This window comes from Acanthaster planci, linkage group LG16 (assembly GCF_054643075.1).
Source record: "Acanthaster planci isolate LZ-2023a linkage group LG16, COTS_SCS, whole genome shotgun sequence".
NCBI lineage: Eukaryota > Metazoa > Echinodermata > Asteroidea > Valvatida > Acanthasteridae > Acanthaster > Acanthaster planci.
Window position 1 is genome coordinate 5,096,682 of NC_141792.1, and position 25,169 is coordinate 5,121,850.

The window sequence follows — 25,169 nt, forward strand, 5'->3', positions numbered from 1 at the left end:
GTCATCTCCAAGAGAACGTCTTTCTCGGTCCACTGTACAAGTTTCAAGACCATATTTTTAGAGGTTAGAGAATTAACGTTGAATTAAAGGAGTAGCGTGAGAGCCACACAGGCTGTTTTCTTAGCATCTCCGCTCACGGGGAACGCTATCTGCATCTCAGCAAAGAAAGTAAAAAGATCAAAAAGTTTTCAAATGAGTTAATGCTACTTTCATCTGCAAGAAAACGTCTTTCTCGATCCACTGTACAAGTTTCAAGACCATATTTTTAGAGGTTATAGAATTAACGTTGAAATAAAGCACTAACGTAAAAGCCATACTTGCTGTTTTTGAGCAAGTTGACAGACTGGAAACGCTATCTTTTTTTATCTCAGCGAAGAAAGTAAAGAGATCAAAAAAGTTTTCAAATGAGTTAATGCTACTGTCATCTCCAAGAGAACGTCTTTCTCGGTCCACTGTACAAGTTTCAAGACCATATTTTTAGAGGTTAGAGAATTAACGTTGAATTAAAGGAGTAGCGTGAGAGCCACACAGGCTGTTTTCTTAGCATCTCCGCTCACGGGGAACGCTATCTGCATCTCAGCAAAGAAAGTAAAATGATCAAGAAGTTTTCAAATGAGTTAATGCTACTGTCATCTGCAAGAGAACGTCTTTCTCGATCCACTGTACAAGTTTCAAGACCATATTTTTAGAGGTTATAGAATTAACGTTGAAATAAAGCACTAACGTAAAAGCCATACTTGCTGTTTTTGAGCAAGTTGGCAGACTGGAAACGCTATCTTTTTTATCTCAGCGAAGAAAGTAAAGAGATCAAAAAAGTTTTCAAACCAGTTAATGCTACTGTCATCTGCAAGAGAACTCCTTTCTCGTTCCACTGTAAAAGTTTTCAAGACAATATTTTTAGAAGTTATGGAATTATTGTTGAAATAAAGCACTAGCCTGAGAGCCACGTTGGCTGTTTTCTAAGCATGTCGGCTTACTGGGAACGCTATCGGTATCTCAGGGAATAAAGTAAAATGATAAAAAAAATGTCCAAATGAGTTAATGCTGCTGTCATCTGCAAGAGAACGTCTCTTTGTCGTTCCACTGTACTAGTTTCAGGACCATATTTTCAGAGGTTATAGAATTATCTTTGAAATAAAGCACTAGCGTGAGAGCCACACTGGCTGTTTTCTTAGCATCTTGGCTCACGGGGAACGGTATCTGTATCTCAGCGTAGAAAAAAAAAAGATCAAGAAAGTTTCCAAATGAGTTAATGCTACTGTCATCTGCAAGAGAACGTCTTTCTCGGTCCACTGTACAAGTTTCAAGACCATATTTTTAGAGGTTAGAGAATTAACGTTGAATTAAAGGAGTAGCGTGAGAGCCACACAGGCTGTTTTCTTAGCATCTCCGCTCACGGGGAACGCTATCTGCATCTCAGCAAAGAAAGTAAAAAGATCAAAAAGTTTTCAAATGAGTTAATGCTACTGTCATCTGCAAGAGAACGTCTTTCTCGATCCACTGTACAAGTTTCAAGACCATATTTTGAGAGGTTAGAGAATTAACGTTGAATTAAAGGAGTAGCGTGAGAGCCACACAGGCTGTTTTCTTAGCATCTCCGCTCACGGGGAACGCTATCTGCATCTCAGCAAAGAAAATAAAAAGATCAAAAAGTTTTTTAAATGAGTTAATGCTACTGTCATCTGCAAGAGAACGTCTTTCTCGTTCCACTGTACAAATTTTAAGACCATATTATCAGAGGTTTTAGAATTAACGTTGAAATAAAGCACTAACGTAAAAAGCCATACTTACTGTTTTCTTACCAAGTTGGCAGACTGGGAACGCTGTCAGTATCTCAGCAAAGAAAATAAAATGATCAAAAGAGTTTTCAAAAGAGTTAATGCTACTGTCATCTGCAAGTGAGTCCGTTTCTCGATCCACTGTACAAGTGTCAAGACCATATTATCAGAGGTTATAGAATGAACGTTGAAATAAAGCCCTAACGTAAAAGCCATACTTGCTGTTTTCTGTGCAAGTTGGCAGACTGGAAACGCTATCTTTTTTATCTCAGCGAAGAAAGTAAAGAGATCAAAAAAGTTTTCAAATCAGTTAATGCTACTGTCATCTCCAAGAGAACGTCTTTCTCGGTCCACTGTACAAGTTTCAAGACCATATTTTTAGAGGTTAGAGAATTAACGTTGAATTAAAGGAGTAGCGTGAGAGCCACACAGGCTGTTTTCTTAGCATCTCCGCTCACGGGGAACGCTATCTGCATCTCAGCAAAGAAAGTAAAAAGATCAAAAAGTTTTCAAATGAGTTAATGCTACTGTCATCTGCAAGAAAACGTCTTTCTCGATCCACTGTACAAGTTTCAAGACCATATTTTTAGAGGTTATAGAATTAACGTTGAAATAATGCACTAACGTAATAGCCATACTTGCTGTTTTTGAGCAAGTTGGCAGACTGGAAACGCTATCTTTTTTATCTCAGCGAAGAAAGTAAAGAGATCAAAAAAGTTTTCAAATCAGTTAATGCTACTGTCATCTGCAAGAGAACGTCTTTCTCGGTCCACTGTACAAGTTTCAAGACCATATTTTTAGAGGTTAGAGAATTAACGTTGAATTAAAGGAGTAGCGTGAGAGCCACACAGGCTGTTTTCTTAGCATCTCCGCTCACGGGGAACGCTATCTGCATCTCAGCAAAGAAAGTAAAAAGATCAAAAAGTTTTCAAATGAGTTAATGCTACTGTCATCTGCAAGAGAACGTCTTTCTCGATCCACTGTACAAGTTTCAAGACCATATTTTTAGAGGTTATAGAATTAACGTTGAAATAAAGCACTAACGTAAAAGCCTTACTTGCTGTTTTTGAACAAGTTGGCAGACTGGAAACGCTATCTTTTTTATCTCAGCGAAGAAAGTAAAGAGATCAAAAAAGTTTTCAAACCAGTTAATGCTACTGTCATCTGCAAGAGAACTCCTTTCTCGTTCCACTGTAAAAGTTTCAAGACAATATTTTTAGAAGTTATGGAATTATTGTTGAAATAAAGCACTAGCGTGAGAGCCACGTTGGCTGTTTTCTAAGCATGTCGGCTTACTGGGAACGCTATCGGTATCTCAGCGAAAAAGTAAAATGATCAAAAAAATGTCCAAATGAGTTAATGCTGCTGTCATCTGCAAGAGAACGTCTCTTTGTCGTTCCACTGTACTAGTTTCAGGACAATGTTTTTAGAGGTTAGAGAATTAACGTTGAATTAAAGGAGTAGCGTGAGAGCCACACAGGCTGTTTTCTTACCATCTCCGCTCACGGGGAACGCTATCTGCATCTCAGCAAAGAAAGTAAAAAGATCAAAAAGTTTTTTAAATGAGTTAATGCTACTGTCATCTGCAAGAGAACGTCTTTCTCGATCCACTGTACAAATTTTAAGACCATATTATCAGAGGTTTTAGAATTAACGTTGAAATAAAGCACTAACGTAAAAGCCATACTTGCTGTTTTTGAGCAAGTTGGCAGACTGGGAACGCCGTCAGTATCTCAGCAAAGAAAATAAAATGATCAAAAGAGTTTTCAAAAGAGTTAATGCTACCTGTCATCTGCAAGTGAGACCGTTTCTCGATCCACTGTACAAGTGTCAAGACCATATTATCAGAGGTAATAGAATGAACGTTGAAATAAAGCCCTAACGTAAAAGCCATACTTGCTGTTTCCTGTGCAAGTTGGCTGACTGGAAACGCTATTTTTTTTATCTCAGCGAAGAAAGTAAAGAGATCAAAAAAGTTTTCAAATGAGTTAATACTACTGTCATCTGCAAGAGAACGTCTTTCTCGATCCACTGTACAAGTTTCAAGACCATATTTTTAGAGGTTAAAGAATTAACGTTGAATTAAAGGAGTAGCGTGAGAGCCACACAGGCTGTTTTCTTAGCATCTCCGCTCACGGGGAACGCTATCGGTATCTCAGCGAATAAAGTAAAGAGATCAAAAAAATGTCCAAATGAGTTAATGCTGCTGTCATCTGCAAGAGAACGTCTCTTTGTCGTTCCACTGTACTACTTTCAGGACCATATTTTCAGAGGTTATAGAATTACCTTTGAAATAAAGCACTAGCGTGAGAGCCACACTGGCTGTTTTCTTAGCATCTCCGCTCACGGGGAACACTATCTGCATCTCAGCAAAGAAAGTAAAAAGATCAAAAAGTTTTCAAATGAGTTAATGCTACTGTCATCTGCAAGAGAACGTCTTTCTCGATCCACTGTACAAGTTTCAAGACCATATTTTTAGAGGTTAGAGAATTAACGTTGAATTAAAGGAGTAGCGTGAGAGCCACACAGGCTGTTTTCTTAGCATCTCCGCTCACGGGGAACGCTATCTGCATCTCAGCAAAGAAAGTAAAAAGATCAAAAAGTTTTCAAATGAGTTAATGCTACTGTCATCTGCAAGAGAACGTCTTTCTCGATCCACTGTACAAGTTTCAAGACCATATTTTTAGAGGTTATAGAATTAACGTTGAAATAAAGCACTAACGTAAAAGCCATACTTGCTGTTTTTGAGCAAGTTGGCAGACTGGAAACGCTATCTTTTTTATCTCAGCGAAGAAAGTAAAGAGATCAAAAAAGTTTTCAAACCAGTTAATGCTACTGTCATCTGCAAGAGAACTCCTTTCTCGTTCCACTGTAAAAGTTTCAAGACAATATTTTTAGAAGTTATGGAATTATTGTTGAAATAAAGCACTAGCGTGAGAGCCACGTTGGCTGTTTTCTGAGCATGTCGGCTTACTGGGAACGCTATCGGTATCTCAGCGAATAAAGTAAAATGATCAAAAAAATGTCCAAATGAGTTAATGCTGCTGTCATCTGCAAGGGAACGTCTCTTTGTCGTTCCACTGTACTAGTTTCAGGACCATATTTTCAGAGGTTATAGAATTATCTTTGAAATAAAGCACTAGCGTGAGAGCCACACTGGCTGTTTTCTTAGCATCTTGGCTCACGGGGAACGGTATCTGTATCTCAGCCGTAGAAATAAAATGATCAAGAAAATTTCCAAATGAGTTAATGCTACTGTCATCTGCAAGAGAACGTCTTTTCTCGGTGCTCTCTACAAGTTTCAAGACCATATTTTTAGAGGTTAGAGAATTAACGTTGAATTAAAGGAGTAGCGTGAGAGCCACACAGGCTGTTTTCTTAGCATCTCCGCTCACGGGGAACGCTATCTGCATCTCAGCAAAGAAAGTAAAAAGATCAAAAAGTTTTCAAACCAGTTAATGCTACTGTCATCTGCAAGAGAACTCCTTTCTCGTTCCACTGTAAAAGTTTCAAGACAATATTTTTAGAGGTTATAGAATTAACGTTGAAATAAAGCACTAAAATAAAAGCCATACTTGCTGTTTTCTGAGCAAGTTGGCATACTGGAAACGCTATCTTTTTTATCTCAGCGAAGAAAGTAAAGAGATCAAAAAAGTTTTCAAACCAGTTAATGCTACTGTCATCTGCAAGAGAACTCCTTTCTCGTTCCACTGTAAAAGTTTCAAGACAATATTTTTAGAAGTTATGGAATTATTGTTGAAATAAAAGCACTAGCGTGAGAGCCACGTTGGCTGTTTTCTGAGCAAGTCGGCTTACTGGGAACGCTATCGGTATCTCAGCGAATAAAGTAAAATGATCAAAAAAATGTCCAAATGAGTTAATGCTGCTGTCATCTGCAAGGGAACGTCTCTTTGTCGTTCCACTGTACTAGTTTCAGGACCATATTTTCAGAGGTTATAGAATTATCTTTGAAATAAAGCACTAGCGTGAGAGCCACACTGGCTGTTTTCTTAGCATCTTGGCTCACGGGGAACGGTATCTGTATCTCAGCGTAGAAATAAAATGATCAAGAAAATTTCCAAATGAGTTAATGCTACTGTCATCTGCAAGAGAACGTCTTTCTCGATCCACTGTACAAGTTTCAAGACCATATTTTTAGAGGTTATAGAATTAACGTTGAAATAAAGCACTAACGTAAAAGCCATACTTGCTGTTTTTGAGCAAGTTGGCAGACTGGAAACGCTATCTTTTTTATCTCAGCGAAGAAAGTAAAGAGATCAAAAAAGTTTTCAAACCAGTTAATGCTACTGTCATCTGCAAGAGAACTCCTTTCTCGTTCCACTGTAAAAGTTTCAAGACAATATTTTTAGAAGTTATGGAATTATTGTTGAAATAAAGCACTAGCGTGAGAGCCACGTTGGCTGTTTTCTGAGCATGTAGGCTTACTGGGAACGCTATCGGTATCTCAGCGAATAAAGTAAAATGATCAAAATAATGTCCAAATGAGTTAATGCTGCTGTCATCTGCAAGGGAACGTCTCTTTGTCGTTCCACTGTACTAGTTTCAGGACCATATTTTCAGAGGTTATAGAATTATCTTTGAAATAAAGCACTAGCGTGAGAGCCACACTGGCTGTTTTCTTAGCATCTTGGCTCACGGGGAACGGTATCTGTATCTCAGCGTAGAAATAAAATGATCAAGAAAATTTCCCAAATGAGTTAATGCTACTGTCATCTGCAAGAGAACGTCTTTCTCGGTCCACTGCACAAGTTTCAAGACCATATTTTTAGAGGTAGAGAGAATTAACGTTGAATTAAAGGAGTAGCGTGAGAGCCACACAGGCTGTTTTCTTAGCATCTCCGCTCACGGGGAACGCTATCTGCATCTCAGCAAAGAAAGTAAAAAGATCAAAAAGTTTTCAAATGAGTTAATGCTACTGTCATCTGCAAGAGAACGTCTTTCTCGATCCACTGTACAAGTTTCAAGACCATATTTTTAGAGGTTATAGAATTAACGTTGAAATAAAGCACTAACGTAAAAGCCATACTTGCTGTTTTTTGAGCAAGTTGGCAGACTGGAAACGCTATCTTTTTTATCTCAGCGAAGAAAGTAAAGAGATCAAAAAAGTTTTCAAACCAGTTAATGCTACTGTCATCTGCAAGAGAACTCCTTTCTCGTTCCACTGTAAAAGTTTCAAGACAATATTTTTAGAAGTTATGGAATTATTGTTGAAATAAAGCACTAGCGTGAGAGCCACGTTGGCTGTTTTCTAAGCATGTCGGCTTACTGGGAACGCTATCGGTATCTCAGCGAAGAAAGTAAAATGATCAAAAAAATGTCCAAATGAGTTTAATGCTGCTGTCATCTGCAAGAGAACGTCTCTTTGTCGTTCCACTGTACTAGTTTCAGGACCATATTTTTTAGAGGTTAGAGAATTAACGTTGAATTAAAGGAGTAGCGTGAGAGCCACACAGGCTGTTTTCTTACCATCTCCGCTCACGGGGAACGCTATCTGCATCTCAGCAAAGAAAGTAAAAAGATCAAAAAGTTTTTTAAATGAGTTAATGCTACTGTCATCTGCAAGAGAACGTCTTTCTCGGTCCACTGTACAAATTTTAAGACCATATTATCAGAGGTTTTAGAATTAACGTTGAAATAAAGCACTAACGTAAAAAGCCATACTTGCTGTTTTCTGACCAAGTTGGCAGACTGGGAACACCGTCAGTATCTCAGCAAAGAAAATAAAATGATCAAAAGAGTTTTCAAAAGAGTTAATGCTACCTGTCATCTGCAAGTGAGTCCGTTTCTCGATCCACTGTACAAGTGTCAAGACCATATTATCAGAGGTTATAGAATGAACGTTGAAATAAAGCCCTAACGGAAAAGCCATACTTGCTGTTTTCTGAGCAAGTTGGCAGACTGGAAACGCTATCTTTTTCATCTCAGCGAAGAAAGTAAAGAGATCAAAAAAGTTTTCAAATGAGTTAATGCTACTGTCATCTGCAAGAGAACGTCCTTTCGCGATCCCCTGTAAAAGTTTCAAGACCATATTTTTAGAGGTAAGAGAATTAACGTTGAATTAAAGGAGTAGCGTGAGAGCCACACAGGCTGTTTTCTTAGCATCTCCGCTCACGGGGAACGCTATCTGCATCTCAGCAAAGACAGTAAAAAGATCAAAAAGTTTTCAAATGAGTTAATGCTACTGTCATCTGCAAGAAAACGTCTTTCTCGATCCACTGTACAAGTTTCAAGACCATATTTTTAGAGGTTATAGAATTAACGTTGAAATAAAGCACTAACGTAAAAAGCCATACTTGCTTTTTTTGAGCAAGTTGGCAGACTGGAAACGCTATCTTTTTTATCTCAGCGAAGAAAGTAAAGAGATCAAAAAAGTTTTCAAACCAGTTAATGCTACTGTCATCTGCAAGAGAACTCCTTTCTCGTTCCACTGTAAAAGTTTCAAGACAATATTTTTAGAAGTTATGGAATTATTGTTGAAATAAAGCACTAGCGTGAGAGCCACGTTGGCTGTTTTCTGAGCATGTCGGCTTACTGGGAACGCTATCGGTATCTCAGCGAATAAAGTAAAAAGATCAAAAAAAAGTCCAAATGAGTTAATGCTGCTGTCATCTGCAAGGGAACGTCTCTTTGTCGTTCCACTGTACTAGTTTCAGGACCATATTTTCAGAGGTTATAGAATTATCTTTGAAATAAAGCACTAGCGTGAGAGCCACACTGGCTGTTTTCTTAGCATCTTGGCTCACGGGGAACGGTATCTGTATCTCAGCGTAGAAATAAAATGATCAAGAAAATTTCCAAATGAGTTAATGCTACTGTCATCTGCAAGAGAACGTCTTTCTCGGTCCACTGCACAAGTTTCAAGACCATATTTTTAGAGGTTAGAGAATTAACGTTGAATTAAAGGAGTAGCGTGAGAGCCACACAGGCTGTTTTCTTAGCATCTCCGCTCACGGGGAACGCTATCTGCATCTCAGCAAAGAAAGTAAAAACATCAAAAAGTTTTCAAATGAGTTAATGCTACTGTCATCTGCAAGAAAACGTCTTTCTCGATCCACTGTACAAGTTTCAAGACCATATTTTTAGAGGTTATAGAATTAACGTTGAAATAAAGCACTAACGTAAAAGCCATACTTGCTGTTTTTGAGCAAGTTGGCAGACTGGAAACGCTATCTTTTTTATCACAGCGAAGAAAGTAAAGAGATCAAAAAAGTTTTCAAACCAGTTAATGCTACTGTCATCTGCAAGAGAACTCCTTTCTCGTTCCACTGTAAAAGTTTCAAGACAATATTTTTAGAAGTTATGGAATTATTGTTGAAATAAAGCACTAGCCTGAGAGCCACGTTGGCTGTTTTCTAAGCATGTCGGCTTACTGGGAACGCTATCGGTATCTCAGCGAATAAAGTAAAATGATCAAAAAAATGTCCAAATGAGTTAATGCTGCTGTCATCTGCAAGAGAACGTCTCTTTGTCGTTCCACTGTACTAGTTTCAGGACCATGTTTTTAGAGGTTACAGAATTAACGTTGAATTAAAGGAGTAGCGTGAGAGCCACACAGGCTGTTTTCTTAGCATCTCCGCTCACGGGGAACGCTATCTGCATCTCAGCAAAGAAAGTAAAAAGATCAAAAAGTTTTTTAAATGAGTTAATGCTACTGTCATCTGCAAGAGAACGTCTTTCTCGGTCCACTGTACAAATTTTTAAGACCATATTATCAGAGGTTTTAGAATTAACGTTGAAAATAAAGCACTAACGTAAAAAGCCATACTTGCTGTTTTCTGACCAAGTTGGCAGACAGGGGAACGCCGTCAGTATCTCAGCAAAGAAAATAAAATGATCAAAAGAGTTTTCAAAAGAGTTAATGCTACCTGTCATCTGCAAGTGAGTCCGTTTCTCGATCCACTGTACAAGTGTCAAGACCATATTATCAGAGGTTATAGAATGAACGTTGAAATAAAGCCCTAACGTAAAAGCCATACTTGCTGTTTTCTGAGCAAGTTGGCAGACTGGAAACGCTATCTTTTTTATCTCAGCGAAGAAAGTAAAGAGATCAAAAAAGTTTTCAAATGAGTTAATGCTACTGTCATCTGCAAGAGAACGTCTTTCTCGATCCACTGTACAAGTTTCAAGACCATATTTTTAGAGGTTAAAGAATTAACGTTGAATTAAAGGAGTAGCGTGAGAGCCACACAGGCTGTTTTCTGAGCATGTCGGCTTACTGGGAACGCTATCGGTATCTCAGCGAATAAAGTAAAGAGATCAAAAAAATGTCCAAATGAGTTAATGCTGCTGTCATCTGCAAGAGAACGTCTCTTTGTCGTTCCACTGTACTACTTTCAGGACCATATTTTCAGAGGTTATAGAATTACCTTTGAAATAAAGCACTAGCGTGAGAGCCACACTGGCTGTTTTCTTAGCATCTTGGCTCACGGGGAACGCTATCGGTATCTCAGCGAATAAGTAAAATGATCAAAAAAATGTCCAAATGAGTTAATGCTGCTGTCATCTGCAAGAGAACGTCTCTTTGTCGTTCCACTGTACTAGTTTCAGGACCATATTTTTAGAGGTTAGAGAATTAACGTTGAATTAAAGGAGTAGCGTGAGAGCCACACAGGCTGTTTTCTTACCATCTCCGCTCACGGGGAACGCTATCTGCATCTCAGCAAAGAAAGTAAAAAGATCAAAAAGTTTTTTAAATGAGTTAATGCTACTGTCATCTGCAAGAGAACGTCTTTCTCGGTCCACTGTACAAATTTTAAGACCATATTATCAGAGGTTTTAGAATTAACGTTGAAATAAAGCACTAACGTAAAAAGCCATACTTGCTGTTTTCTGACCAAGTTGGCAGACTGGGAACGCCGTCAGTATCTCAGCAAAGAAAATAAAATGATCAAAAGAGTTTTCAAAAGAGTTAATGCTACCTGTCATCTGCAATTGAGTCCGTTTCTCGATCCACTGTACAAGTGTCAAGACCATATTATCAGAGGTTATAGAATGAACGTTGAAATAAAGCCCTAACGTAAAAGCCATACTTGCTGTTTTCTGAGCAAGTTGGCAGACTGGAAACGCTATCTTTTTTATCTCAGCGAAGAAAGTAAAGAGATCAAAAAGTTTTCAAATGAGTTAATGCTACTGTCATCTGCAAGAGAACGTCTTTCTCGATCCACTGTACAAGGTTCAAGGCCATATTTTTAGAGGTAAGTGAATTAACGTTGAATTAAAGGAGTAGCGTGAGAGCCACACAGGCTGTTTTCTTAGCATCTCCGCTCACGGGGAACGCTATCTGCATCTCAGCAAAGACAGTAAAAAGATCAAAAAGTTTTCAAATGAGTTAATGCTACTGTCATCTGCAAGAGAACGTCTTTCTCGATCCACTGTACAAGTTTCAAGACCATATTTTTAGAGGTTATAGAATTAACGTTGAAATAAAGCACTAACGTAAAAGCCATACTTGCTGTTTTTGAGCAAGTTGGCAGACTGGAAACGCTATCTTTTTTATCTCAGCGAAGAAAGTAAAGAGATCAAAAAAGTTTTCAAACCAGTTAATGCTACTGTCATCTGCAAGAGAACTCCTTTCTCGTTCCACTGTAAAAGTTTCAAGACAATATTTTTAGAAGTTATGGAATTATTGTTGAAATAAAGCACTAGCCTGAGAGCCACGTTGGCTGTTTTCTAAGCATGTCGGCTTACTGGGAACGCTATCGGTATCTCAGCGAATAAAGTAAAATGAACAAAAAAAATGTCCAAATGAGTTAATGCTGCTGTCATCTGCAAGAGAACGTCTCTTTGTCGTTCCACTGTACTAGTTTCAGGACCATATTTTCAGAGGTTATAGAATGAACGTTGAATTAAAGGAGTAGCGTGAGAGCCACACAGGCTGTTTTCTTACCATCTCCGCTCACGGGGAACGCTATCTGCATCTCAGCAAAGAAAGTAAAAAGATCAAAAAGTTTTTTAAATGAGTTAATGCTACTGTCATCTGCAAGAGAACGTCTTTCTCGGTCCACTGTACAAATTTTAAGACCATATTATCAGAGGTTTTAGAATTAACGTTGAAATAAAGCACTAACGTAAAAGCCATACTTGCTGTTTTTGAGCAAGTTGGCAGACTGGAAACGCTATCTTTTTTATCTCAGCGAAGAAAGTAAAGAGATCAAAAAAGTTTTCAAATCAGTTAATGCTACTGTCATCTGCAAGAGAACGTCTTTCTCGGTCCACTGTACAAGTTTCAAGACCATATTTTTAGAGGTTAGAGAATTAACGTTGAATTAAAGGAGTAGCGTGAGAGCCACACAGGCTGTTTTCTTAGCATCTCCGCTCACGGGGAAACGCTATCTGCATCTCAGCAAAGAAAGTAAAAAGATCAAAAAGTTTTTTAAATGAGTTAATGCTACTGTCATCTGCAAGAGAACGTCTTTCTCGTTCCACTGTACAAATTTTAAGACCATATTATCAGAGGTTTTAGAATTAACGTTGAAATAAAGCACTAACGTAAAAAGCCATACTTACTGTTTTCTTACCAAGTTGGCAGACTGGGAACGCTGTCAGTATCTCAGCAAAGAAAATAAAATGATCAAAAGAGTTTTCAAAAGAGTTAATGCTACTGTCATCTGCAAGTGAGTCCGTTTCTCGATCCACTGTACAAGTGTCAAGACCATATTATCAGAGGTTATAGAATGAACGTTGAAATAAAGCCCTAACGTAAAAGCCATACTTGCTGTTTTCTGTGCAAGTTGGCAGACTGGAAACGCTATCTTTTTTTATCTCAGCGAAGAAAGTAAAGAGATCAAAAAAGTTTTCAAATCAGTTAATGCTACTGTCATCTCCAAGAGAACGTCTTTCTCGGTCCACTGTACAAGTTTCAAGACCATATTTTTAGAGGTTAGAGAATTAACGTTGAATTAAAGGAGTAGCGTGAGAGCCACACAGGCTGTTTTCTTAGCATCTCCGCTCAAGGGGAACGCTATCTGCATCTCAGCAAAGAAAGTAAAAAGATCAAAAAGTTTTCAAATGAGTTAATGCTACTGTCATCTGCAAGAAAACGTCTTTCTCGATCCACTGTACAAGTTTCAAGACCATATTTTTAGAGGTTATAGAATTAACGTTGAAATAAAGCACTAACGTAATAGCAATACTTGCTGTTTTTGAGCAAGTTGGCAGACTGGAAACGCTATCTTTTTTATCTCAGCGAAGAAAGTAAAGAGATCAAAAAAGTTTTCAAATCAGTTAATGCTACTGTCATCTGCAAGAGAACGTCTTTCTCGGTCCACTGTACAAGTTTCAAGACCATATTTTTTAGAGGTTAGAGAATTAACGTTGAATTAAAGGAGTAGCGTGAGAGCCACACAGGCTGTTTTCTTAGCATCTCCGCTCACGGGGAACGCTATCTGCATCTCAGCAAAGAAAGTAAAAAGATCAAAAAGTTTTCAAATGAGTTAATGCTACTGTCATCTGCAAGAGAACGTCTTTCTCGATCCACTGTACAAGTTTCAAGACCATATTTTTAGAGGTTATAGAATTAACGTTGAAATAAAGCACTAACGTAAAAGCCATACTTGCTGTTTTTGAGCAAGTTGGCAGACTGGAAACGCTATCTTTTTTATCTCAGCGAAGAAAGTAAAGAGATCAAAAAAGTTTTCAAACCAGTTAATGCTACTGTCATCTGCAAGAGAACTCCTTTCTCGTTCCACTGTAAAAGTTTCAAGACAATATTTTTAGAAGTTATGGAATTATTGTTGAAATAAAGCACTAGCGTGAGAGCCACGTTGGCTGTTTTCTAAGCATGTCGGCTTACTGGGAACGCTATCGGTATCTCAGCGAATAAAGTAAAATGATCAAAAAAATGTCCAAATGAGTTAATGCTGCTGTCATCTGCAAGAGAACGTCTCTTTGTCGTTCCACTGTACTAGTTTCAGGGACAATATTTTTAGAGGTTAGAGAATTAACGTTGAATTAAAGGAGTAGCGTGAGAGCCACACAGGCTGTTTTCTTAGCATCTCTGCTCACGGGGAACGCTATCTGCATCTCAGCAAAAAAAGTAAAAAGATCAAAAAGTTTTCAAATGAGTTAATGCTACTGTCATCTGCAAGAAAACGTCTTTCTCGATCCACTGTACAAATTTTAAGACCATATTATCAGAGGTTTTAGAATTAACGTTGAAATAAAGCACTAACGTAAAAGCCATAGTTGCTGTTTTCTGACCAAGTTGGCAGACTGGGAACGCTGTCAGTATCTCAGCAAAGAAAATAAAATGATCAAAAGAGTTTTCAAAAGAGTTAATGCTACTGTCATCTGCAAGTGAGTCCGTTTCTCGATCCACTGTACAAGTGTCAAGACCATATTATCAGAGGTTATAGAATGAACGTTGAAATAAAGCCCTAAACGTAAAAGCCATGCTTGCTGTTTTCTGTGCAAGTTGGCTGACTGGAAACGCTATTTTTTTTTATCTCAGCGAAGAAAGTAAAGAGATCAAAAAAGTTTTCAAATGAGTTAATACTACTGTCATCTGCAAGAGAACGTCTTTCTCGATCCACTGTACAAGTTTCAAGACCATATTTTTAGAGGTTAAAGAATTAACGTTGAATTAAAGGAGTAGCGTGAGAGCCACACAGGCTGTTTTCTTAGCATCTCCGCTCACGGGGAACGCTATCGGTATCTCAGCGAATAAAGTAAAGAGATCAAAAAAATGTCCAAATGAGTTAATGCTGCTGTCATCTGCAAGAGAACGTCTCTTTGTCGTTCCACTGTACTACTTTCAGGACCATATTTTCAGAGGTTATAGAATTACCTTTGAAATAAAGCACTAGCGTGAGAGCCACACTGGCTGTTTTCTTAGCATCTTGGCTCACGGGGAACGCTATCGGTATCTCAGCGAATAAAGTAAAATGATCAAAAAAATGTCCAAATGAGTTAATGCTGCTGTCATCTGCAAGAGAACGTCTCTTTGTCGTTCCACTGTACTAGTTTCAGGACCATATTTTTAGAGGTTAGAGAATTAACGTTGAATTAAAGGAGTAGCGTGAGAGCCACACAGGCTGTTTTCTTACCATCTCCGCTCACGGGGAACGCTATCTGCATCTCAGCAAAGAAAGTAAAAAGATCAAAAAGTTTTTTAAATGAGTTAATGCTACTGTCATCTGCAAGAGAACGTCTTTCTCGGTCCACTGTACAAATTTTAAGACCATATTATCAGAGGTTTTAGAATTAACGTTGAATTAAAGGAGTAGCGTGAGAGCCACACAGGCTGTTTTCTTAGCATCTCCGCTCACGGGGAACGCTATCTGCATCTCAGCAAAGAAAGTAAAAAGATCAAAAAGTTTTCAAATGAGTTAATGCTACACTGTAAAAATGCGCTGCACATGATGCACTTGTAGACTAGCGGCTATTTGTCCCAGAATCATGAACACCTCATGCACTTAGTTTTATGCACCTTAGGTGTTAGACGGCCAACTAGTGCACGTTTACTAGCACATACTGACTAGCACGTATTTGGCCCAGAATCATGAACACCTGAGGCACTATTGCACTTCAGGTGCTATTTTCCTAGCACATAACGACTAGCACGTATTTGTCCCAGAATCATGAACACCTGAGGCACTATTGCACTTCAGGTGCTATTTTCCTAGCACATAACGACTAGCACGTATTTGTCCCAGAATCATGAACACCTGGAGGCACCATTGCACTTCAGGTGCTATTTTCCTAGCACATAAAGACTAGCACGTATTTGTCCCAGAATCATGAACACCTGAGGCACCATTGCACTTCAGGTGCTATTTTCCTAGCACATAAAGACTAGCACGTATTTGTCCCAGAATCATGAACACCTGAGGCACCATTGCACTTCAGGTGCTATTTTCCTAGCACATAAAGACTAGCACGTATTTGTCCCAGAATCATGAACACCTGAGGCACCATTGCACTTCAGGTGCCAGTTTCTCAAATAGCACTTACTAGCACCAATTGCACCTGAGACACTTTGTGCCTCAGGTGCCAGTTAACGCGCTACTTGCAGCACAGCATTTACCTGAGGCACGTCCATTACCTCCTGTATTTCAAGCATTGATGCATTCACATACATGCACCTGAGATGACACGGCATTTCCATTACTTCATGTACATCAAGCAACGAAACAAGTGACAGAGGTGACATTCTTAGGAAACGTTTAGGCACCAGCAGACTAACGCCTAACACCGCAATGTTTGACATGTATGCGATGCGCACGGACCACACACAAATCTTAGTTGGCTTCTATTCACATAAAGATTATACATTTTATGCATTGACATGATTATTATCACTGGGTGGCAGTTGCAAGCATAGAATGTGAGTATATTAAAAGCAGTGTTAGGAACATTTCTAATATACATTCAATCACATGATTTATTTATTGTTTATGCATGTAGTAGCTATAAAAGATCTGGATAAAATGTGGTATTTGAAATGGTACAGAACATGACTGATTGATATAACTACCACTTTGTATCTCAATTACAGACTTAAAAAAACAAACTTGGCACAAAATGCTCCAAACTGCCTGAAGAATCCAAGATAATGGATTATTTTCCTGTCGTGTTTCAATCCCAGTAGACATGAATCAAATGTAAGGCTGTAGGGAAACGCACTTAGCTAGATTGCATTCAGTCACAAATGGGTTAAAACACAAGCAAGTTTGACTGAATAAATTGGGTGACTGAGAGGTTAAAGTTGAAACAATCAGGTTTTTCAAACAAAAGTCGGCCGACCAGTGTTGGAAACTGACAAAAAATACTATACTTTTCTGATGCTATTATTTTACAGGATCAAATTTTGAATGTAAATTTCCAACATTTCAATGAGGTACTACGTGAAATGACTGTAGTTTTGTTTGTAGTTTTGCTTGCCCATGTACATTCCCTTAACACTCCCAGTTAAATTAACAGTTGAAATTATCAGTTTCACTTGACGTATTCGATATAAAATATTACAAAACTTCTCAAAAACTTTGAAACTTTTCAACACTTAACTTTTCATGAAACACTTATTAAAAACTATTAGTTGGCATTGGTTAATATTTTCTCATTACTGAATATGGATGCCTTCCTCTTTGTTTGGAAGACCCTCTAAAATATTTTTAAATGTTATATACCCTTTCATTACATTATTTATGAGAGAATTTTGATTTGTCCAGTTAACTTGTTCTTCTTTTCTAAATGCGTAATGACAGACATTAATTATGAATTAGAAGAGATCAAGGTAGTGAGTCTTTCTGGCAAATTAAAACTGAATTGAAACCAAAATGAGGGTCAGTATAATTTGGGGGTTTGTCAGTGTCACAAAAGGGTAGGGATATGTCTCACAATAGTGTCCACCATTCCCACCAAACATTCAACTGACAAGTTGTGGCTGTTTAAATGTCACGTTAACCATAAAGCAAACCACTGCACAGAAATCCAAAACAGGTTTTGAGTATCTTGTTTTGTGTTCATGGAAATGCATTTGTCACAGATGAGAAATACACCTAACATCCATTCCCCTGAAAAAAATCTCTGCATTTCAATGTTGATTTTTCTGTGTCCAATTCAGTTTCATATTGCATGAAATCCTCACACTTAATAAAGAAGCAAATGTTGTAATCACAATTTGCCAACACGAAAAAATCTGCACTGAGTCTCTCCTGATTGACATGCAACTTTGGAAAGTCGTTTATCTAACGATAAAGATCTGACCCTGCTACCTGAATGGTCAATCCTAATTAACAGTACAGGTTACTCCAAACTTTGGCATGTCTTTCACCATTCTGCCCAGCAGAAAATGCTGCAGGAATTTGAGCATGACGGAGTATCCATGTGGATATTCGAAGTCAAGGATGTAGTATCCACCCAGTAAAGTGAGTATCCTCCGCTTGACTGGTTTTTGTCCATACACTTCAACCATGGTTCTTTGAAAGCTTACAACGTGTGCTCCAGTTGGTACCTTGTCGTCCATGCTGATCACGAGGGTCGGGGAATTTTGTGTGTTGTCAATTTTCTCACCAACCTGCGTTATCACCAAGAAAATTAATTTATGAAATGTGCATTTGGATTGTCAAGCAGTTTACAGGGAACTTTTTTACTGTCCACTGTTGTCAGCACAGCCACTTTGGTTTCAGCAAACAAACACCTGTATAGACACCCATATTGCTTCCTCAACTATGGAACAAGAAGGTGTGGGATTTTTTCCATCCTATGCAAATTGTGTTGCTCATCATAGGTATGAAACAGTTTACTCAAAAGAGAAACTGTCGCACTTGATTTAGATTTAATCTAATTCTATTGAAGAAAATGTGTAAAGATCTGTATTTCATGTAACAAATATCAAGTGGCTTTAAATTATGAAATCGGGAGGAAAATTATTGCATGAAAAAATCTAGACTTTTCCAGTTCCTTCAGTTTGAAATCCCCCTGCTTGTCAAGGAAAATGCATGCGTAATGACAATGAACATATGAAGAGAATTTTGAGAAACTTAAAAGGAAATGGAACAATAAAATAAAGGGGGATGGCTCACAAAATTACAAATGTAATCTTGTAATAATAGCTGTCCTATTTCATTCTGTGCCACTCTGTATTTGAACAGCCTCCTGAGAAATTCAGCGCGGGATCTATAATGAACAATTTGTTACAGGGAACAATTATAAGCCCCCCCCCCAAAAAAAAAAACACTTTCTACAGCGGTGGCCACATACAATGGAGGGGGTCTCAACCTGGGCAACCTAGCCTACATATACTTGTTTATAAACGTCCCATGTCGTTTATACTTCGACAGAAGGTGTTTGACTAACGTTTGGGCTCATACCTACCGACATCTGATCTAGGCTAGGCCTATACATGGGAAAAGTTCCATTCTTTTCCTGCATGGCCTTTGCATACGTGCGGCTATGCTCGGGTACACATAACGTTGGGATCGGTCACAAGACATAACGTTAGGGTCACATGTGTGCATCACAGCAAGTAAAATCTGTTTCTCCCACAGTAAGAAATTGCTGAAAAACTAATGCAAGCTGCATGAGTACTTACTCTCAAATTTCTCGATGACATCATCGGAAATGTCCTGTTCCCGAAGGAAAGCACACAATTCTTCTGTTGTCTTCGTCTTCAGTTCTTCGATCAACGACGCCATGTCACTCGCATGTGCGCAATTGTGTCAACAACGTACAAACGGCTGCCTGTGCATGTAGTATGCTATAACGTACATGTGTACGCCCGCGTACCTGTCTCATATTTCATGCCAGGACTGTTTTTCATACGCGGCAGGAAAAATAATCCGGTTAAAGGCTATACTCTTGAAATACAAAACGGCACTTTGTTACTTGGCAAAAGAAACGAATAGTCTAGAGCCTCCTTCACATGACCAATGCAAGATGGATTTATATGAAAAATACTGGACTAGAAAGTACTAATAAAAGGGGAAAAAAGTATAAATTAATACGCGAAGTGTTTCCTGTCACGTGATCAAAAGGGCGGCACGTGATACATCAGGCGTCTCAGGTGATGAAATTCCCCCACTTTAGCCTTTGATGATGTGCCCTGCTGCCGAGGTTAGGCTTGGGCTAATCGCTGCTCATAATGAAGATGGCTTGCCAAAATACAGCTCAGCTTTTCTTCGGTGGGCTAATAAATTAGGGTTCACAGGCCGCGATCGCCGCAGTGGAGAAATATGTAGTGTTACTTGCACAATATTATTCTTTATCAATTCCGGTGCATAATTAACCATTCAAGAGCTGGAAATAAGTGCCCCATTAGGTAAGAGCAGACTCACTAGCTACAGGCATCGAACCACTGCTTCATGTGGAGTAAACCAAGTCTTGTAGTTGTTAAGTATCACGTACCTTGTTTTATTACTTAGACAATTTAAGAGCATCATGGATGTATGGGTGGCATATTCACTTAAGGTTCTAAATCCTATTGTTTCCAACACATGCAAAACCAAAGCCACAGGCAGGGACGTCGGCACGTCGAGTTATAAAACATATTATGTTTACCAGGTAGGCCTACGCATTACGTACATGCATGAACATATACTGGTGCCTCATGTTAGATCAAATTCACTACAGGTAACTAATATGCTTCAAGTACGTTGGTGCTGCAGTGCTTCAAGCATATGAATCCCATCATGTGTCATTGCTACTTTTCAGGTGCAGCGAGTTTATACTGATGCACTTCTGGTACCTACAAGAGTGCTTCAAGCATGTTATGTGCCATTGAATGAACCTCAGGTGTCAACATTGCCACTTGAACGATTCAGGTGTAGCAAGTTTATATTGGTGCGCAAATACAGGTGCATGAGATTAGATCAAATGCACTTCAGGTAATCAAAAATGTGCTTCAAGCACGTTAGGTGCCATTGAATGAACCTCAGGTGTCAACATATTGCCACTTGAACGATTCAGGTGCAGCAAGTTTATATTGGTGCGCAAATACAGGTGCATGAGATTAGATCAAATGCACTTCAGGTAACTAAAAATGTGCTTCAAGCACGTTAGGTGCCATTGAATGAACCTCAGGTGTCAATATATTGCCACTTGAACGATTGAGGTGCAGTGAGTTTATGTTGGTGCCCAAATGCAGGTGCATGAGGTGAGGTCAAATGCACTTCAGGTACCTACAAGAGTGTTTCAAGCACGTTAGGTGCCATTGAATGGACCTCAGGTGTCAATATAATGCCATTTGAACGATTCAGGTGCTGCAAGTTTATATTGGTGCGCAAATACAAGTGCATGAAATGAGATCAAATGCACTTTAGGTACCTACATGTACAAGTGTGATTCAAGCATGTTAGGTGCCATTGAATGAACCTCAGGTGTCAATATATTGCCACTTGAACGATTGAGGTGCAGTGAGTTTATATTGGTGCCCAAATGCAGGTGCATGAGGTGAGATCAAATGCACTTCAGGTACCTAAAAGTGTGCTTCAAGCACGTTAGGTGCCATTGAATGGACCACTGGAACGATTCAGGTGCAGTGAGTTTATATTGGTGAGAACGTATAGGTGCATGAGGTGAGATCAAATGCACTTCAGGCACTAAAAGTATGCTTCAAGCATTTTAAGTGTTTTGGTTGAAATGTTTACTTTCACCTCACATGAGTCAGGTGTCCGCATGTTCTCACTTAATCGCCTCAAGTGCAATAAGTACTAAGTCACATGCACATGCAAGTGCACGAAGTGCGTGCAATTTTTACAGTGTGGCTTTTACGTTAGTGCTTTATTTCAACGTTAATTCTATAACCTCTAAAAATATGGTCTTGAAACTTGTACAGTGGATCGACAAAGACGTTCTCTTGCAGATGACAGTAGCATTAACTCATTTGAAAACTTTTTGATCTTTTTACTTTCTTTGCTGAGATGCAGATAGCGTTCCCCGTGAGCGGAGATGCTAAGAAAACAGCCTGTGTGGCTCTCACGCTACTCCTTTAATTCAACGTTAATTCTCTAACCTTTAAAAATATGGTCTTGAAACTTGTACAGTGGATCGAGAAAGACGTTCTCTTGCAGATGACAGTAGCATTAACTGGTTTTGAAAACTTTTTTGATCTCTTTACTTTCTTCGCTGAGATAAAAAAGATAGCGTTTCCAGTCTGCCAACTTGCTCAGAAAACAGCAAGTATGGCTTTTACGTTAGGGCTTTATTTCAACGTTCATTCTATAACCTCTGATAATATGGTCTTGACACTTGTACAGTGGATCGAGAAAGACGTTTTCTTGCAGATGACAGTAGCATTAACTTATTTGAAAACTTTTTGATCTTTTTACTTTCTTTGCTGAGATGCAGATAGCGTTCCCTGTGAGCGGAGATGCTAAGAAAAATGCCAGTGTGGTTCTCACGCTACTCCTTTATTTCAACGTTAATTCTATAACCTCTAAAAATATCGTCTTGAAATTTGTACAGTGGAACGAGAAAGACGTTCTCTTGCAGATGACAGTAGCAATAACTCATTTGAAAACTTTTTGATCTTTTTACTTTCTTTGCTGAGATAGAGATAGTGTTCCCAGTGAGCCAACTTGCTAAGAAAAAAGCCAGTGTGGCTCTCACGCTAGTGCTTTATTTCAACGATGATTCAATAACCTCTAAAAATATGGTCCTGAAACTTGTACAGTGGATCGAGAATCGGACTTTTCTTGCCTATGAGAGTAGCATTAATTCTTTTGAATTTTTTTTTTCTCATTTTATTTTCTTCTCCGAGATAAAGATAGCTTTTCCAGTCTCCAACTTGCTCAAAAACAGCAAGTATGGCTTTTACATTAGTGCTTCATTGCAACGTTAATTCTATAACCTTTAAAAATATGGTCTTGAAACTTGTACAGTGGACCGAAAAACGGACTCACTTGCAGATGAGAGTAGCATTAACTCATTTAAAAAACTTTTTTCATCATTTTATTTTCTTCGCTGAGATAGAGATAGTGTTCCCAGTGAGCCAACTTGCTCAGAAAACAGCCAATGTGGCTCTCAAGCTAGTGCTTTATTTCCACGATAATTCCATATCCTCTAAAAATATGGTCTTGAAACTTGTACAGTGGAACGACAAACACTCGTTCTCTTGCAGATGACAGTAGCATTAACTCATATCGAAACTTTTTTAATCATTTTATTTTCTTCGCTGAGATAGAGATAGCGTTCCCAGTAAGCCGACATGCTCAGAAAACAGCCAACGTGGCTCTCACGCTAGTGCTTTATTTCAACAATAATTCCATAACTTCTAAAAATATTGTCTTGAAACTTTTACAGTGGAACGAGAAAGGAGTTCTCTTGCAGATGACAGTAGCATTAACTGGTTTGAAAACTTTTTTGATCTCTTTACTTTCTTCGCTTAGATAAAAAAGATAGCGTTTCCAGTCTGCCAACTTGCTCAAAAACAGCAAGTATGGCTTTTACGTTAGTGCTTTATTTCAACGTTAATTCTATAACCTCTAAAAATATGGTCTTGAAACTTGTACAGTGGATCGAGAAAGACGTTTTCTTGCAGATGACAGTAGCATTAACTCATTTGAAAACTTTTTGATCTTTTTACTTTCTTTGCTGAGATGCAGATAGCGTTCCCCGTGAGCGGAGATGGTAAGAAAACAGCCTGTGTGGCTCTCACGCTACTCCTTTAATTCAACGTTAATTCTCTAACCTCTAAAAATATGGTCCTGAAACTAGTACAGTGGACCGACAAAGAGACGTTCTCTTGCAGATGACAGCAGCATTAACTCATTTGGACATTTTTTTGATCATTTTACTTTATTCGCTGAGATACCGATAGCGTTCCCCGTGAGCCAAGATGCTAAGAAAACAGCCAGTGTGGCTCTCACGCTAGTGCTTTATTTCAAAGGTAATTCTATAACCTCTGAAAATATGGTCCTGAAAGTAGTACAGTGGAACGACAAAGAGACGTTCTCTTGCAGATGACAGCAGCATTAACTCATTTGGACATTTTTTTGATCTCTTTACTTTATTCGCTGAGATACCGATAGCGTTCCCAGTAAGCCGACATGCTCAGAAAATAGCCTGTGTGGCTCTCACGCTACTCCTTTAATTCAACGTTAATTCTTTAACCTCTAAAAATATGGTCTTGAAACTTGTACAGTGGATCGAGAAAGACGTTCTCTTGCAGATGACAGTAGCATTAACTCATTTGAAAACTTTTTTGATCTCTTTACTTTCTTCGCTGAGATAAAAAAGATAGCGTTTCCAGTCTGCCAACTTGCTCAGAAAACAGCAAGTATGGCTTTTACGTTAGGGCTTTATTTCAACGTTCATTCTATAACCTCTGATTATATGGTCCTTGACACTTGTACAGTGGATCGAGAAACGGACTCACTTGCAGATGACAGGTAGCATTAACTCTTTTGAAAACTCTTTTGATCATTTTATTTTCTTTGCTGAGATACTGACGGCGTTCCCCTGTCTGCCAACTTGGTCAGAAAACAGCAAGTATGGCTTTTTACGTTAGTGCTTTATTTCAACGTTAATTCTATAACCTCTGATAATATGGTCTTAAAATTTGTACAGTGGACCGAGGAAAGACGTTCTCTTGCAGATGACAGTAGCATTAACTCATTTAAAAAAACTTTTTGATCTTTTTACTTTCTTTGCTGAGATGCAGATAGCGTTCCCCGTGAGCGGAGATGGTAAGAAAACAGCCTGTGTGGCTCTCACGCTACTCCTTTAATTCAACGTTAATTCTGTAACCTCTAAAAATATGGTCCTGAAACTAGTACAGTGGAACGACAAAGAGACGTTCTCTTGCAGATGACAGCAGCATTAACTCATTTGGACATTTTTTTGATCATTTTACTTTATTCGCTGAGATACCGATAGCGTTCCCAGTAAGCCGACATGCTTAGAAAACAGCCAACGTGGCTCTCAGGCTAGTGCTTTATTTCAACAATAATTCCATAACTTCTAAAAATATTGTCTTGAAACTTTTACAGTGGAACGAGAAAGGAGTTCTCTTGCAGATGACAGTAGCATTAACTGGTTTGAAAACTTTTTTGATCTCTTTACTTTCTTCGCTGAGATAAAAAAGATAGCGTTTCCAGTCTGCCAACTTGCTCAAAAACAGCAAGTATGGCTTTTACGTTAGTGCTTTATTTCAACGTTAATTCTATAACCTCTAAAAATATGGTCTTGAAACTTGTACAGTGGATCGAGAAAGACGTTTTCTTGCAGATGACAGTAGCATTAATTCATTTGAAAAACTTTTTGATCTTTTTACTTTCTTTGCTGAGATGCAGATAGCGTTCCCCGTGAGCGGAGATGGTAAGAAAACAGCCTGTGTGGCTCTCACGCTACTCCTTTAATTCAACGTTAATTCTGTAACCTCTAAAAATATGGTCCTGAAACTAGTACAGTGGAACGACAAAGAGACGTTCTCTTGCAGATGACAGTAGCATTAACTCATTTAAAAAACTTTTTGATCTTTTTACTTTCTTTGCTGAGATGCAGATAGCGTTCCCCGTGAGCGGAGATGCTAAGAAAACAGCCTGTGTGGCTCTCACGCTACTCCTTTAATTCAACGTTAATTCTCTAACCTCTAAAAATATGGTCTTGAAACTTGTACAGTGGACCGAGAAAGACGTTCTCTTGCAGATGACAGTAGCATTAACTCATTTGGAAACTTTCTTGATCATTTTATTTTCTACGCTGAGATACAGATACCGTTCCCCGTGAGCCAAGATGCTAAGAAAACAGCCAGTGTGGCTCTCACGCTAGTGCTTTATTTCAAAGATAATTCTATAACCTCTGAAAATATGGTCCTGAAACTAGTACAGTGGAACGACAAAGAGACGTTCTCTTGCAGATGACAGCAGCATTAACTCATTTGGACATTTTTTTATCATTTTACTTTATTCGCTGAGATACCGATAGCGTTTC

At 38.6% G+C, this 25,169-nt stretch overlaps 1 long non-coding RNA gene across 1 annotated transcript; it reads right to left on the bottom strand.

The window, feature by feature from the left end:
• Positions 1-16,161: 16,161 nt before the first annotated feature.
• On the bottom strand, positions 16,162-18,985 carry LOC110977977 (uncharacterized). Its single transcript, XR_015428083.1, has 2 exons — positions 18,832-18,985; positions 16,162-17,814 (listed from the first exon to the last, which is right to left on the bottom strand). It is a non-coding gene; the product is annotated as an uncharacterized LOC110977977 (long non-coding RNA).
• Between the last annotated feature and the right edge of the window lie 6,184 nt (positions 18,986-25,169).